This window comes from Schistocerca nitens, chromosome 12, assembly GCF_023898315.1.
Source record: "Schistocerca nitens isolate TAMUIC-IGC-003100 chromosome 12, iqSchNite1.1, whole genome shotgun sequence".
NCBI classification, from domain to species: domain Eukaryota; kingdom Metazoa; phylum Arthropoda; class Insecta; order Orthoptera; family Acrididae; genus Schistocerca; species Schistocerca nitens.
This window is the reverse complement of record NC_064625.1, coordinates 15,987,284-16,002,718: the sequence shown is the minus strand read 5'-3', so window position 1 is coordinate 16,002,718 and position 15,435 is coordinate 15,987,284. Positions and strand designations below refer to the sequence as shown.

The window sequence follows — 15,435 nt, the reverse complement described above, 5'->3', positions numbered from 1 at the left end:
ATTTAATTCTCAGTCATCAGAAGCATAGTTACGCGCACAATGAATGGGAACTCTTCAGTGCCTTGCTTTGGTGCAATGCCACTGCACGGACCCAGGCCTTCCAACGCATTCATAACCAGATGCTCCATAATTTACCTCTAGAATACAAATGTCATATTATTGCTCTTTTAAGTTGTATCTGGCATGAGACAGAGTCCTACCCCACCTCCCCCCTTCCTCCAGTGTAGCTGGATCATATTCATCCTGATTATGAAACCAGGTAAGAGCCATCACTGTCACCTGCGATCTGTACTTTTCCTGACTGTTTCTGAAAATTGTGACTGTGTCTCAGTGTGCCACCTGTCAGTTATAACTGGCCAAAAGGCCTGGCAATTTCTTAAAAACATCAATAATGACCCCCAACTAACACTCAAAATTCATATGTCGCACCAAATTAAATAGCACATCAGCTCATACTCAATGGTTTAACCAACAGCAAACATGCAAGAAAGAAGCTTCTGAAATTCATTCACGAAGAAGACCATCAAGGCACTCCCTTTACCCTGGAAGAATTAAGAGACTCAGTCTCTCTAATGAAGAATAGTAAAACTGATGGACTAGATGTGATGAACAAATGCGTCCTTGAAATGAAGAACCCCAAGATCTGGTGGAAGGCAAAGATAGTAGCTATACCAAAACCTGGGAAGAGCCCCACATATCCCAAAAATTTTCAACCTATCTCCCTTCTCTGCCAGCTCTATAAAGTCCTAGAAAGAATGATTGTCAACACCATCTGTGCACATGTAGAACAGGATATTACTAAAGAGCAAGCTGGGAGGCCATCCTGTGCACAAATGTTGAACCTCAGACGTCACACAGAAGATGGCCACGAACGGAAACAAATCACAGGTGCAGCTTTTGTCAACCTTACAGCCTTGCATGACACCATTAACCATAATAAGTGAATATTAAAAATATATAACACCGTGAAGGATTACCGACTGGTGTAATTCATCCAGTGCCTGCTGCAGAACACACACTTCTTTGTTACGCTGCAGACAAAGAGGAGCCGATGGCGGATTCAAAAAAATGGACTACCCCGAGGTAGTGTCCTTGCCTCACTGATGTACAACATGTATACCAATGACCAGCCGATTAGTACAGATGCTCACCCATTCATCTACGCAGATGATACAGTCATTGCTGCTCAGGGTAAAACATTTGAAAAGGTGGAAAGCAAACTGACAACAGTGCTTGAGAATCTAGCTGCACCTCATGCCAAACAGCAAAAACCCAGGTCTGCACTTTTGACCTGCACAGTTGAGAAGCCAGGAGAAAACTCAACATGACCTGGATGGGACAGCATCTCTCTCATTGCAACACACTGAAAGATCTTGGAGTCAAACCCAACTGTGCTCTCACTTTCAACGATCCATGTGTGGACACAAAAATGAAAGTGACTGGCAGGAATAACATCATCCGCAAGCTTACAAATAGTGGGTGAGGAGCACAGCCCATAGTTCTCCATACATCAGCTTTAGCATTATGTTTCTCCGCAACGGAGTACTCGGCACCTGTATGACAAAATCCACCCAGGCAAAACAAATAAATATAGCTCTGAATGAGACAGGACACATCATAACAGGCTGCCCCCACCCAACTCCTGCAAACCAGCTGTACCAGCTTGTGGGCATAGCCCCGCCACACATCAGAAACAGAACAGCTGCAGAAATTGAGAAACAAAAACAAGAAACAGATCCCAGGCATCCATTGGTTGGACACTACCCCCCAACCTTGTTGTTGTTGTTGTTGTTGTTTTTGTCGTCTTCGTCGTCGTCATCTTCAGTCCAGAGACTGGTTTGATGCAGCTCTCCATGCTACTCTATCCTGTGCAAGCTTCTTCATCTCAAAGTACCTACTGCAACCGACATCCTTCTGAATCTGCTTAGTGTTGGGTCAGTCCACATCAAGGGGACCAGTGGTCACCACTCGACCATCACCAAATCTAATGAAATTTGGTGTAAAGGTTCTATAGGGTTTTGAATTTTTGTATACCAAATTTCAGTCCAGTATCGTCAGTGGTTAAATTTTTACGGGCTTTTAAAGAGAGGCTCCTCATGTTCGCATCACATACAAAGGTGGAAATGTGCCAGGTTTGCTCGGCTTTTTTAGACGTTCTAGAAAACATTTGGTCATTTCCTTTAATATACATGGACAACTCTTTACGCTGAATCATACCATGGCAAAAATTAGGGATTTCAGCTAAACATAGATAAAACCCTCTTAAGTGGCTAGAAATTTCGTTACACTATTCTGAGAGCCAAGATTTGACCGACCACTGCTACTTTTCACGTGAACCAATCACACCAAAACTTCGGAGAGTTATTCCCACCTATGATTTCTATATATGGCTCAAATTTAATTAACATTGAATGCCTAAATGAAAAGAAATGCATCTGCCAAGTTGGCCAAAATTTTCTATGTGAAAATTTTAGGGTATTTTTGGGGGGCAAAATCTCAAATGTGTCTTGTTCAATTCTTTTTTTCTTGCAACAGCTGGAAAGAGCATGCTTTAAACTTTCAAAGCTATATTGTTTAACTTCTGGATCTCGCATATTGATGAGTAAGAATATGTTGCAAAAGTTATTATTTTAGCAGTTTGAGAATATAGAAAAGTGAAATTATATTTTACTCATGAAGTCCCATAATAATTAATTTTTTTATTCCAGTATATATATATATATATATATATATATAAAAAGAAAGATGATGAGACTTACCAAACAAAAGCGCTGGCAGGTCGATAGACACACAAACAAACACAAATATACACACAAAATTCAAGCTTTCGCAACAAACTGTTGCCTCATCAGGAAAGAGGGAAGGAGAGGGAAAGACGAAAGGATGTGGGTTTTAAGGGAGAGGGTAAGGAGTCATTCCAATCCCGGGAGCGGAAAGACTTACCTTAGGGGGAAAAAAGGACAGGTATACACTCGCACACACACACATATCCATCCACACATACAGACACAAGCAGACATATTTAAAGACCAAATTATATATATATATATATATATATATATATATATATATATATATATATATATATATATAAAAAACAAAGATGATGTGACTTACCAAATGAAAGTGCTGGCAGGTCAACAGACACACAAACATACACACAAAATTCAAGCTTTCGCAACAAACTGTTGCCTCATCAGGAAAGAGGGAAGGAGAGGGAAAGATGAAATGATGTGGGTTTTAAGGGAGAGTGTAAGGAGTCATTCCAATCCCGGGAGCGGAAAGACTTACCTTAGGGGGAAAAAAGGACGGGTATACACTCGCACGCACACACACATCCATCCGCACATACACAGACACAAGCAGACATATTTAAAGACCAAATCTTATTTAAATATGTCTGCTTGTGTCTGTATATGTGTGGATGGATATGTGTGTGTGTGCGAGTGTATACCCGTCCTTTTTTCCCCCTAAGGTAAGTCTTTCCGCTCCCGGGATTGGAATGACTCCTTTCCCTCTCCCTTAAAACCCACATCCTTTCGTCTTTCCCTCTCCTTCCCTCTTTCCTGATGAGGCAACAGTTTGTTGCGAAAGCTTGAATTCTGTGTGTATGTTTGTGTTTGTTTGTGTGTCTGTCGACCTGCCAGCACTTTCATTTGGTAAGTCACATCATCTTTGTTTTTAGATATATTTTTCCTACGTGCAATGTTTCCCTCTATTATAACTATATATATATGAACTTTATATACACACACAGGGTGTTTTAAAAATGACCGGTATATTTGAAACGGCAATAAAAACTAAACAAGCAGCGATAGAAATACACCGTTTGTTGCAATACGCTTGGGACAACAGTACATTTTCAGGCGGACAAACTTTCGAAATTACAGTAGTTACAATTTTCAACAACAGATGGCGCTGCAAGTGATGTGAAAGATATAGAAGACATCGCAGTCTGTGGGTGCGCCATTGTGTACGTCGTCTTTCTGCTGTAAGCGTGTGCTGTTCACAACGTGCAAGTGTGCTGTAGACAACATGGTTTATTCCTTAGAACAGAGGATTTTTCTGGTGTTGGAATTCCACCGCCTAGAACACAGTGTTGTTGCAACAAGACGAAGTTTTCAACGGAGGTTTAATGTAACCAAAGGACCGAAAAGCGATACAATAAAGGATCTGTTTGAAAAATTTCAACGGACTGGGAACGTGACGGATGAACGTGCTGGAAAGGTAGGGCGACTGCGTACGGCAACCACAGAGGGCAACGCGCAGCTAGTGCAGCAGGTGATCCAACAGCGGCCACGGGTTTCCGTTCGCCGTGTTGCAGCTGCGGTCCAAATGACGCCAACGTCCACGTATCGTCTCATGCGCCAGAGTTTACACCTCTATCCATACAAAATTCAAACGCGGCAACCCCTCAGCGCCGCTACCATTGCTGCACGAGAGACATTCGCTAACGATATAGTGCACAGGATTGATGACGGCGATATGCATGTGGGCAGCATTTGGTTTACTGACGAAGCTTATTTTTACCTGGACGGCTTCGTCAATAAACAGAACTAGCGCATATGGGGAACCGAAAAGCCCCATGTTGCAGTCCCATCGTCCCTGCATCCTCAAAAAGTACTGGTCTGGGCCGCCATTTCTTCCAAAGGAATCATTGGCCCATTTTTCAGATCCAAAACGATTACTGCATCACGCTATCTGGACATTCTTCGTGAATTTGTGGCGGTACAAACTCCCTTAGACGACACTGCGAACACCTCGTGGTTTATGCAAGATGGTGCCCTGCCTCATCGCACGGCCGACGAATTTAATTTCCTGAATGAATATTTCGATGATCGTGTGATTGCTTTGGGCTATCCGAAACATACAGGAGGCGGCGTGGATTGGCCTCCCTATTCGCCAGACATGAACCCCTGTGACTTCTTTCTGTGGGGACACTTGAAAGACCAGGTGTACTGCCAGAATCCAGAAACAATTGAACAGCTGAAGCAGTACATCTCATCTGCATGTGAAGCCGTTCCCCCAGACACGTTGTCAAAGGTTTTGTGTAATTTCATTCAGAGACTACGCCATATTATTGCTACGCATGGTGGATATGTGGAAAATATCGTACTATAGAGTTTCCCAGACCGCAGCGCCATCTGTTGTTGAAAATTGTAACTACTGTAATTTCGAAAGTTTGTCTGCCTGAAAATGTACTGTTGCCCCAAGCATATTGCAACAAACGGTGTATTTCTATCGCTGCTCGTTTAGTTTTTATTGCCGTTTCAAATATACTGGTCATTTTTGAAACACCCTATATATATATATATATATATATATATATATATATATATATATATATAGGGTGTTTCAAAAATGACCAGTATATATATATATATATATATATATATATATATATATATATATATATATATACACAAAGATGATGTGACTTACCAAACGAAAGGTATACAACCTTCTTTTATGATTCTTGAACCAAGTGTTAGCTATGATTAAGTTATGCTCTGTGCAAAATTCTACAAGGCGGCTTCCTCTTTCATTTCTTCCCCCCAATCCATATTCACTTACTATGTTCCCTTCTCTCCCTTTTCCTACTGACGAATTCGTCACCCATGACTATTAAATTTTCGTCTCCCTTCACTACCTGAATAATTTCTTTTATCTCGTCATACATTTCATCAATTTCTTCATCATCTGCAGAGCTAGTTGGCATATAAACTGGTACTACTCTAGTAGGCGTGGGCTTCGTATCTATCTTGGCCACAATAAGGCGTTCACTATGCTGTTTGTAGTAGCTTACCCGCATTCCTATTTTCCTATTCATTATTTAACCTACTCCTGCATTACCCCTATTTGACTTTGTGTTTATAACCCTGTAGTTACCTGACCAGAAGTCTTGTTCCTCCTGCCACCGAACTTCACTAATTCCCACTATATCTAACTTTAACCTATCCATTTCCCTTTTTAAATTTTGTAACCTACCTGCCCGATTAAGGGATCTGACATTCCACGCTCCGATCTGTAGAATGCCAGTTTTCTTTCTCCTGATAACGACGTCCTCTTGAGTAGTCCCCGCCCGGAGATCCGAATGGGGGACTATTTTACCTCCGGAATATTTTACCCAAGAGGACGCCATCATCATATAATCATTCAGTAAAGCTGCATGCCCTCGGGAAAAATTACGGCTGTAGTTTCCCCTTGCTTTCAGCCGTTCGCAGTACCAGCACAGCAAGGCCATTTTGGTTAATGTTACAAGGCCAGATCAGTCAATCATCCAGTCTGTTGCCCCTGCAACTACTGAAAAGGCTGCTGCCCCTCTTCAGGAACCACATATATATATCTCCAAAAACAAAGATGATGTGACTTACCAAACGAAAGCACTGGCACGTCGATAGACACACAAACAAACACAAACATACACACAAAATTCAAGCTTTCGCAACAAACTGTTGCCTCTTTCCTGATGAGGCAACAGTTTGTTGCGAAAGCTTGAATTTTGTGTGTATGTTTGTGTTTGTTTGTGTGTCTATCGACGTGCCAGCGCTTTCGTTTGGTAAGTCACATCATCTTTGTTTTTAGATATATTTTTCTCACGTGGAATGTTTCCCTCTATATATATATATATATATATATATATATATATATATATATATATATATAATAGAGGGAAACATTCCACATGGGAAAAATATATATGTGTGTGTTTGTGTTTGTTTGTGTGTCTATCGACCTGCCAGCACTTTCGTTCGGTAAGTCACATCATCTTTATATATATATATATATATATATATATATATATATATATAAATTGGATTGGAATGACTCCTTACCCTCTCCCTTAAAACCCACCTCCTTTCATCTTTCCCTCTCCTTCCCTCTTTCCTGACGAAGCAACCGTTTGTTGCGAAAGCTTGAATTCTGTGTGTATGTTTGTGTTTGTTTGTGTGTCTATCGACCTGCCAGCGCTTTTGTTTGGTAAGTCTCATCATATATAAGATGATGTGACTTACCAAATGAAAGTGCTGGCAGGTCGACAGACACACAAACGAACACAAACATACACACAAAATTCAAGCTTTCGCAACAAACTGTTGCCTCATCAGGAAAGAGGGAAGGAGAGGGAAAGACGAAAGGATGTGGGTTTTAAGGGAGAAGGTAAGGAGTCATTCCAATCCCGGGAGCGGAAAGACTTACCTTAGGGGGAAAAAAGGACGGGTATACACTCGCGCACACACACACATATCCATCCACACATTACAGACACAAGCAGACATATTTAAAGTTTGGGCAGAGATGTCAGTCGAGGCGGAAGTGAAGAGGCAAAGATGATGTTGAATGACAGGTGAGGTATGAGTGGTGGCAACTTGAAATAAGCGGAGATTGAGGCCTGGTGGGTAACGGGAAGACAGGATATATTGAAGAGCAAGTTCCCATCTCCGGAGTTCGGATAGGTTGGTGTTGGTGGGAAGTATCCAGATAACCCGGACGGTGTAACACTGTGCCAAGATGTGCTGGCCGTGCACCAAGGCATGTTTAGCCACAGGGTGATCCTCATTACCAACAAACACTGTCTGCCTGTGTCCATTCATGCGAATGGACAGTTTGTTGCTGGTCATTCCCACATAGAATGCATCACAGTGCAGGCAGGTCAGTTGGTAGATCACGTGGGTGCTTTCACACATGGCTCTGCCTTTGATCGTGTACAACTTCCGGGTTACAGGACTGGAGTAGGTGGTGGTGGGAGGGTGCATGGGACAGGTTTTACACCGGGGGCGGTTACAAGGGTAGGAGCCAGAGGGTAGGGAAGGTGGTTTGGGGATTTCATAGGGATGAACTAAGAGGTTACGAAGGTTAGGCGGACGGCTGAAAGACACTCTTGGTGGAGTGGGGAGGATTTCATGAAGGATGGATCTCATTTCGGGGCAGGATTTGAGGAAGTCGTATCCCTGCTGGAGAGCCACATTCAGAATCTGATCCAGTCCCGGAAAGTATCCTGTCACAAGTGGGGCACTTTTATGGTTCTTCTGTGGGAGGTTCTGGGTTTGAGAGGATGAGGAAGTGGCTCTGGTTATTTGCTTCTGTACCAGGTCGGGAGGGTAGTTGCGGGATGCGAAAGCTGTTGTCAGGTTGTTGGTGTAATGCTTCAGGGATTCCGGACTGGAGCAGATTTGTTTGCCACGAAGACCTAGGCTGTAGGGAAGGGACCGTTTGATGTGGAATGGATGGCAGCTGTCGTAATGGAGGTACTGTTGCTTGTTGGTGGGTTTGATGTGGACGGACGTGTGAAGCTGGCCATTGGACAGGTGGAGGTCCAGGGCCTCGCTGCGATGGAGCACTTCCTTTCACGCCGATCAACTGCCACCCTACCTAAAACCTCTTTCCTCATTACCTTAGCCAGCTTCATCCTGACCCACAACTTCTTCACTTTTGAAGGCCAGACATACCAACAATTAAAGGGAACAGCCATGGGTACCAGGATGGCCCCCTCATACGCCAACCTATTCATGGGTCGCTTAGAGGAAGCCTTCTTGGTTACCCAGGCCTGCCAACCCAAAGTTTGGTACAGATTTATGGATGACATCTTCATGATCTGGACTCACAGTGAAGAAGAACTCCAGAATTTCCTCTCCAACCTCAACTCCTTTGGTTCCATCAGATTCACCTGGTCCTACTCCAAATCCCATGCCACTTTCCTTGATGTTGACCTCCACCTGTCCAATGGCCAGCTTCACACGTCCGTCCACATCAAACCCACCAACAAGCAACAGTACCTCCATTACGACAGCTGCCATCCATTCCACATCAAACGGTCCCTTCCCTACAGCCTAGGTCTTCGTGGCAAACGAATCTGCTCCAGTCCGGAATCCCTGAAGCATTACACCAACAACCTGACAACAGCTTTCGCATCCCGCAACTACCCTCCCGACCTGGTACAGAAGCAAATAACCAGAGCCACTTCCTCATCCTCTCAAACCCAGAACCTCCCACAGAAGAACCATAAAAGTGCCCCACTTGTGACAGGATACTTTCCGGGACTGGATCAGATTCTGAATGTGGCTCTCCAGCAGGGATACGACTTCCTCAAATCCTGCCCTGAAATGAGATCCATCCTTCATGAAATCCTCCCCACTCCACCAAGAGTGTCTTTCCGCCGTCCGCCTAACCTTCGCAACCTCTTAGTTCATCCCTATGAAATCCCCAAACCACCTTCCCTACCCTCTGGCTCCTACCCTTGTAACCGCCCCCGGTGTAAAACCTGTCCCTAACCCGGAAGGTGTACACGATCAAAGGCAGAGCCACGTGTGAAAGCACCCACGTGATCTACCAACTGACCTGCCTGCACTGTGATGCATTCTATGTGGGAATGACCAGCAACAAACTGTCCATTCGCATGAATGGACACAGGCAGACAGTGTTTGTTGGTAATGAGGATCACCCTGTGGCTAAACATGCCTTGGTGCACAGCTAGCACATCTTGGCACAGTGTTACACCGTCCGGGTTATCTGGATACTTCCCACCAACACCAACCTATCCGAACTCCGGAGATGGGAACTTGCTCTTCAATATATCCTCTCTTCCCGTTACCCACCAGGCCTCAATCTCCGCTAATTTCAAGTTGCCGCCACTCATACCTCACCTGTCATTCAACATCATCTTTGCCTCTTCACTTCCGCCTCGACTGACATCTCTGCCCAAACTTTAAATATGTCTGCTTGTGTCTGTAATGTGTGGATGGATATATGTGTGTGTGCGAGTGTATACCTGTCCTTTTTTCCCCCTAAGGTAAGTCTTTCCGCTCCCGGGATTGGAATGACTCCTTACCCTCTCCCTTAAAACCCACATCCTTTCGTCTTTCCCTCTCCTTCCCTCTTTCCTGATGAGGCAACAGTTTGTTGCGAAAGCTTGAATTTTGTGTGTATGTTTGTGTTTGTTTGTGTGTCTATCGACGTGCCAGCGCTTTCGTTTGGTAAGTCACATCATCTTTGTTTTTAGATATATTTTTCCCACGTGGAATGTTTCCCTCTATATATATATATAATCAGTTTCAAACATTGATTTAACACACACCCTAAGAACAAATGTAATACACAACACAGCAAATTTCAAAACAAACATATTAAAGAGTCAGTTCCATTTTTGGTTAAACAGTTCTACAATTTTTCAACGACATATTATGGATAACTATATTGTCTTCCTGATGTTGATGTTGCTTCTAAAGTCATGAAAATATGTTGCTCCTGCACCCAGCAGGTGTATTTAGCAGTTGGCCTGTGGAGGGAACAAGCAGAACCATGTAGGTGCATAAACATGATGAGGACATTTTGTTGTTCATGTGAAACTGCAGACACGCTTCAAAACCACCAAAAATTGTCATACATACATGCAACATATTGTCCTGGTTGTAAACTTGCAATTGAGATTGCTGGAATTTCTTCATCTTCGAAGACATTAACTCTGAATGCTGTAGCATCATTGGAAACTCTGCTTGCTCTGAGCTGATTACAATTAATTTGCTTAAATTGATGATTTTCTCTTATTCCAGGTATTGTATGTCCCATGGCAACCTTTTTTCTTGATCAGGCCGATTTTTTGTCAATCTCTTCTTATGGTACATAAAAACCTTTATACCTGGAATACTATCATCTTAGAATTTGAACAAATCATATGGAGTCAATATTTGGTTACCTACGGTGCTCTGCAGACTTAGCACGGGCTGCTAGTCTTTTTACTGGTCCTCCATGCCATCACAAGGCAATTTAGCACGCCTTGTTCCAAAAAAATGCTTTTCGTGCTGACATAAATTGATGAAATTTTTGAAATTCGTATACTGAGCAGCTGAACCCTCACTAAATTAATAAATGTTCTTAACATTTTCATTCTTTATCTTTAAATATGCTACTAACTTTATTTGAAAAGCATGAACAGCAATGTTACCATGTCAGAGACCGTTACTAATCATACAAATGTGACATTCCTCGCCACCAAAATGGATGACAGATGGATGTAAAATGGCCTGACTATTCTCCCAATGAAATCCTTGCACAGCATCTTGCACAACAAATGAACAAATCTCAAACAAATTCCATCAATATAATTAATTCGTTTTCTGCAAGATTTCTTTTTAGCTGCTTAAGGCATAAACTTCGGTGTTTTGACACACAGTGATGGTGTCTTAAACCGGTAATTTTCAAAATCAGTGTGTCCGTGAAATCTTCAACAGTTCTGTGACAAGTCTTTAATGTGTCTCTGTCAATATGGAGCATTGCTTGTATTCCATTGTTTCTGCAGAGTAATCATCTTCAAAAGCATCTTCAAGAAAAGCCTCTAGTTGTTTCTTCCAGGACATTCCTCACAATGTTGCAGCATACAGTCTTTTGATTCCAAACTGCATACAGTTTTTACATCAATTTCTTGTAGTCATGTTGGGTGGATGTTGGCTGAAGCCAACATGACATTTTGATGAATTGCACATACACATACTGAACGTGATCCAGAAGCACCAACTACAGTACACCATTTCGGCCTGAGCTCACAAAATTTAGAGAATCTCAGTTGATTTCCATATTGCTTACAATAAGCAACGAACATTTCTTTCAGCTTACAAAGGAGCAGGCATTTCTGCTTGTGAACCTTTTCCCCGTTTATTCTTACTGCAACACAATCCTTTTTCTTTAGCCTTTTCTAAATAGTCCAACTATTTGGGGCCAGGTTCAAAATTTGAACTTTACTGCAATTGTCTGAAGCTTAATCTTAAGTTCTTCAATTAAGATATTCATGTCTTTGCATTTCTGCACTCTTCCATTTGCATTTGAACAACATCTACATGGCTCACACCAGCAGCTGTGGCAGTTACCTTAGTAATGCAGCCTTGTGCTTTCAAAACTTTGTGCTTTATATATCCCATTGAAACCCTTTTGCTTATCCGTTGAAGCTTTAATGGTGATTCTCCAATTGATGATAATGGAGTATTAGCAGTAAAGCAAGCATCAACAACATCCATGTCTTCAGTGGATGGTGATTCTTGCTTATCCTGCTGGAATGATTCTTTTTGGGCCACTTCATGTCTACATTTGATACAAATTTTCCGACCAGGTTTAAAAACTTCATTAGTCAGTAACTTCAACATGTCAGACATTGCTATGGTTACTGGTGTTAAAGCCTACTTCCATACACATTTTTCTTTAGCAAATGGGTTGCAGCAAGTCTTCTGTTTTAGTGCTTACATTCAGCTACAACAACGATTATCGATTATTCAAACACTCAATACTCAACACTGAGATTGTACAATGTCAACACTAAAGATTACACCGCACAGAAGACTGACATTATGAAAACTGGCAATATTGAAAGCAACAATTGAAAATGGTCATTCAGCAAGGTACCACTGCTATGAGGATAGAGCCTTAAAAACTATAACTGCTTAATAATCCCGATGGAAACTGAGTGACAATGCATACATGCATCACTATGCATACATGCATCAGTATGCATTGTAGGGTTGAAACATTCTAAAGCCACATATCATTCCATTGTGGTCTAGGTTTTATAATCTTAAGAGCATTTTCTGAAGTTTTATTATATTTATATTCTATACTGTAAAATAATGTAAAAACACTTCTTATTAGCATAGTTGCATTCTCTAAGCCACAGACAAATCCTATACTATTAAAAGACTTTACAATTACACATTTGGAAGGAGAGACAGCATTGGTCGTATTTTTTTTTTTTTTTTTTTTTTCAAATTGTATTTTTTGTATTTATTGATAATCCATTTTCCCTACTTTTGATATGTATTCTTACTCATCAATGTGCAAGATCCAGAAATTAAACAATATAGCTTTGAAAGTTTAAAGCATGCTCTTTCCAGCTGTGGCAAGGAAAAAAGGATTGAGCAAGACACAGCTGAGATATTGCTCCCCAAAAATTACCCAAAATTTGCACATAAAAATTTTTGGCCAAATTTGCAGATGTATATATTTTCATTTAGGCATCCAATGTTAATTAAATTTGATCCATATACAGAAATCACAGGTAGGAATAACTCTCTGAAGTTTTGGTGTGATTGGTTCATATGTAAAGTAGCAGTGCTCTGTCAAACCTTGGCTCTCAGAATCCCTCTTCGATTTTTACCCTCCACGCATCCCTTCAATACTAAATCGGTGATTGATTGATGCCTCAGAACATGTCCTACCAACCGATCCCGTCTTCTAGTCAAGTTGTGCCACAAATTCCTCTTCTCCCCAATTCTATTCAGTACCTCCTCATTAGTTACGTGATCCACACATATAATCTTCAGCATTCTTCTGTAGCACCACATTTCGAAAGCTTCTAGTCTCTTCTTGTCTAAAGTATTTATCATCCATGTTTCACTTCCATACATTGCCACACTCTGTACAAATACTTTCGTAAAAGACTTACTGACACTTAAATCTATACTAGATATTAACAAACTTCTCTTCTTCAGAAACGCTTTCCTTCCCATTGCCAATCTAAATTTTACATCCTCTCTACTTCGACCATCATCAGTTATTTTGCTCCCCAAATAGCAAAACACATTTACTGCTTTAAGTGTCTTCATTTCCTAACTTAATTCCATCAGCATCACCTGATTTGATTCGACTACATTCCATTATCCTCGTTTTCCTTTTGTTGATGTTCATCTTATATCCTCCTTTCAAGACACTGTCCATTCCGTTCAACTGCTCTTCCAAGTCCTTTGCTGTCTCTGACAGAATTACATTGTCATCGGCGAACCTCAAAGTTTTTATTTCTTCTCCATGGATTTTAATACCTACTCCGAATTTTTCTTTTGTTTCCTTTACTGCTTGCTCAATATATAGATTGAATAACATCGGGGAGAGGCTACAACCCTGTCTCACTCCCTTCCCAACCACTGCTTCCCTTTCATGTCCCTCGACTCTTATAACTGCCATCTGATTTCTGTACAAATTGTAAATAGCCTTTCGCTCCCTGTATTTTACCCCTGCCACTTTCAGAATTTGAAAGAGAGTATTCCAGTCAACATTGTCAAAAGTTTTCTCTAAGTCTACAAATGCTAGAAACGTAGGTTTCTCTTTCCTTAATCTATTTTCTAAGATAAGTCGTAGGGTCAGTATTGCCTCACATGTTCCAACATATCTACGGAATCCAAACTGATCTTCCCCAAGGTCAGCTTCTACGTTTTTCCATTCGTCTGTAAGGCATACGTGTTAGTATTTTGCAGCCGTGACTTATTAAACTGGTACTACTACTACTACTACTACTACTACTACTATGTGATCAGGCCCAGTGGACCGCACGCTTCTACAAGTTTCCTCCTCCACTGTATTCTGTCCATTGCTGCTATCTGCCATCCGTTCACATCTATTGACACTTGATTTAAATCTTCATGAAGTCCATCCCTCCAATTCTTCCTTGGGTCTCCCTGGTGGTCTCTTTCCTGTAGGTGTGAAATCCAGGAGCTTTTGACGCCATCTGTGATCCTCCATCCGGGCCACATGGCTGGCCCACTGCATTCGTTTGGCTTTGACAGTTCCTGATATGTTGGGCTGCTTGTATAGTTCCTCAAGCTCTTGGTTGTATCTGATCCTCCATTCCCCTGTATCTGCATCCAGAACCGGACCGAAGATCTTCCGAAGCACTTTTCTCTCAAAAACAAGGAGCTTATGGAAGTCCTGTTTCCAGATACTCCATGTCTCACAGCTATATAGAACAACATGCTGGATCAGGGTTTTGTACAGTCAAATCTTGAACTGTCCGGAGAGATATTTGGACCGAAGCAGTTGTGCTAGGCTGTGGTAAGATTGGTTTCCTGTTTGTATTCTGGCTTTGATCTCTGCTTCACATGGTGAGTTCTCAGTGAAAAGTGCCCCTAGGTATTTGAATTCTTGCACCTGCACCTTCAGTGATTGTAGATGATCAGCAGTCTGACAATGACCACACGTCATAACGAGGTACTCTGCCTTTGCTTCATTTATGTTCAGCCCAAATTTGCTGGCAGCCTCCTTTAGTGCTTTGGTCATTTGCTCCAACTCCTCTTCCGACCTAGAGAGTAAACAGATGTCGTCTGCATAGGCTAAGTATGCCAGTCTCTTAAACTGGTAGTTCGGTAATTTTCACACCTGTCAACACCTGCTTTCTTTGGGATTGGAATTATTGTGTTCTTCTTGAAGTCTGAAGGTACTTCATCTCTCTGATATATCTTGCTCACCAGATGGTAGAGTTTTGTCATGACTGGCTCTCCCAAGGCCGTCAGTAGTTCCAATGGAATGTTGTCTACTCCGGGGGCCTTGTTTCGACTCAGGTCTTTCAGTGTTCTGTCAGATTCTTCACGCAGTATCATATCTCCTATTTGATCTTCATCTACGTCCCCTTCCATTTCCATAATATCACCCTCAATTACATTGACCTTGTATAGACCCTTTATA

General features: G+C 41.8%; 1 protein-coding gene across 3 annotated transcripts in view; it reads left to right on the top strand.

Annotated features, from left to right (window-relative positions):
• The window catches only part of LOC126215323 (uncharacterized), a 209,218-nt gene that overhangs the window by 123,158 nt on the left and 70,625 nt on the right, over positions 1-15,435 (top strand). The window lies entirely within an intron of this gene.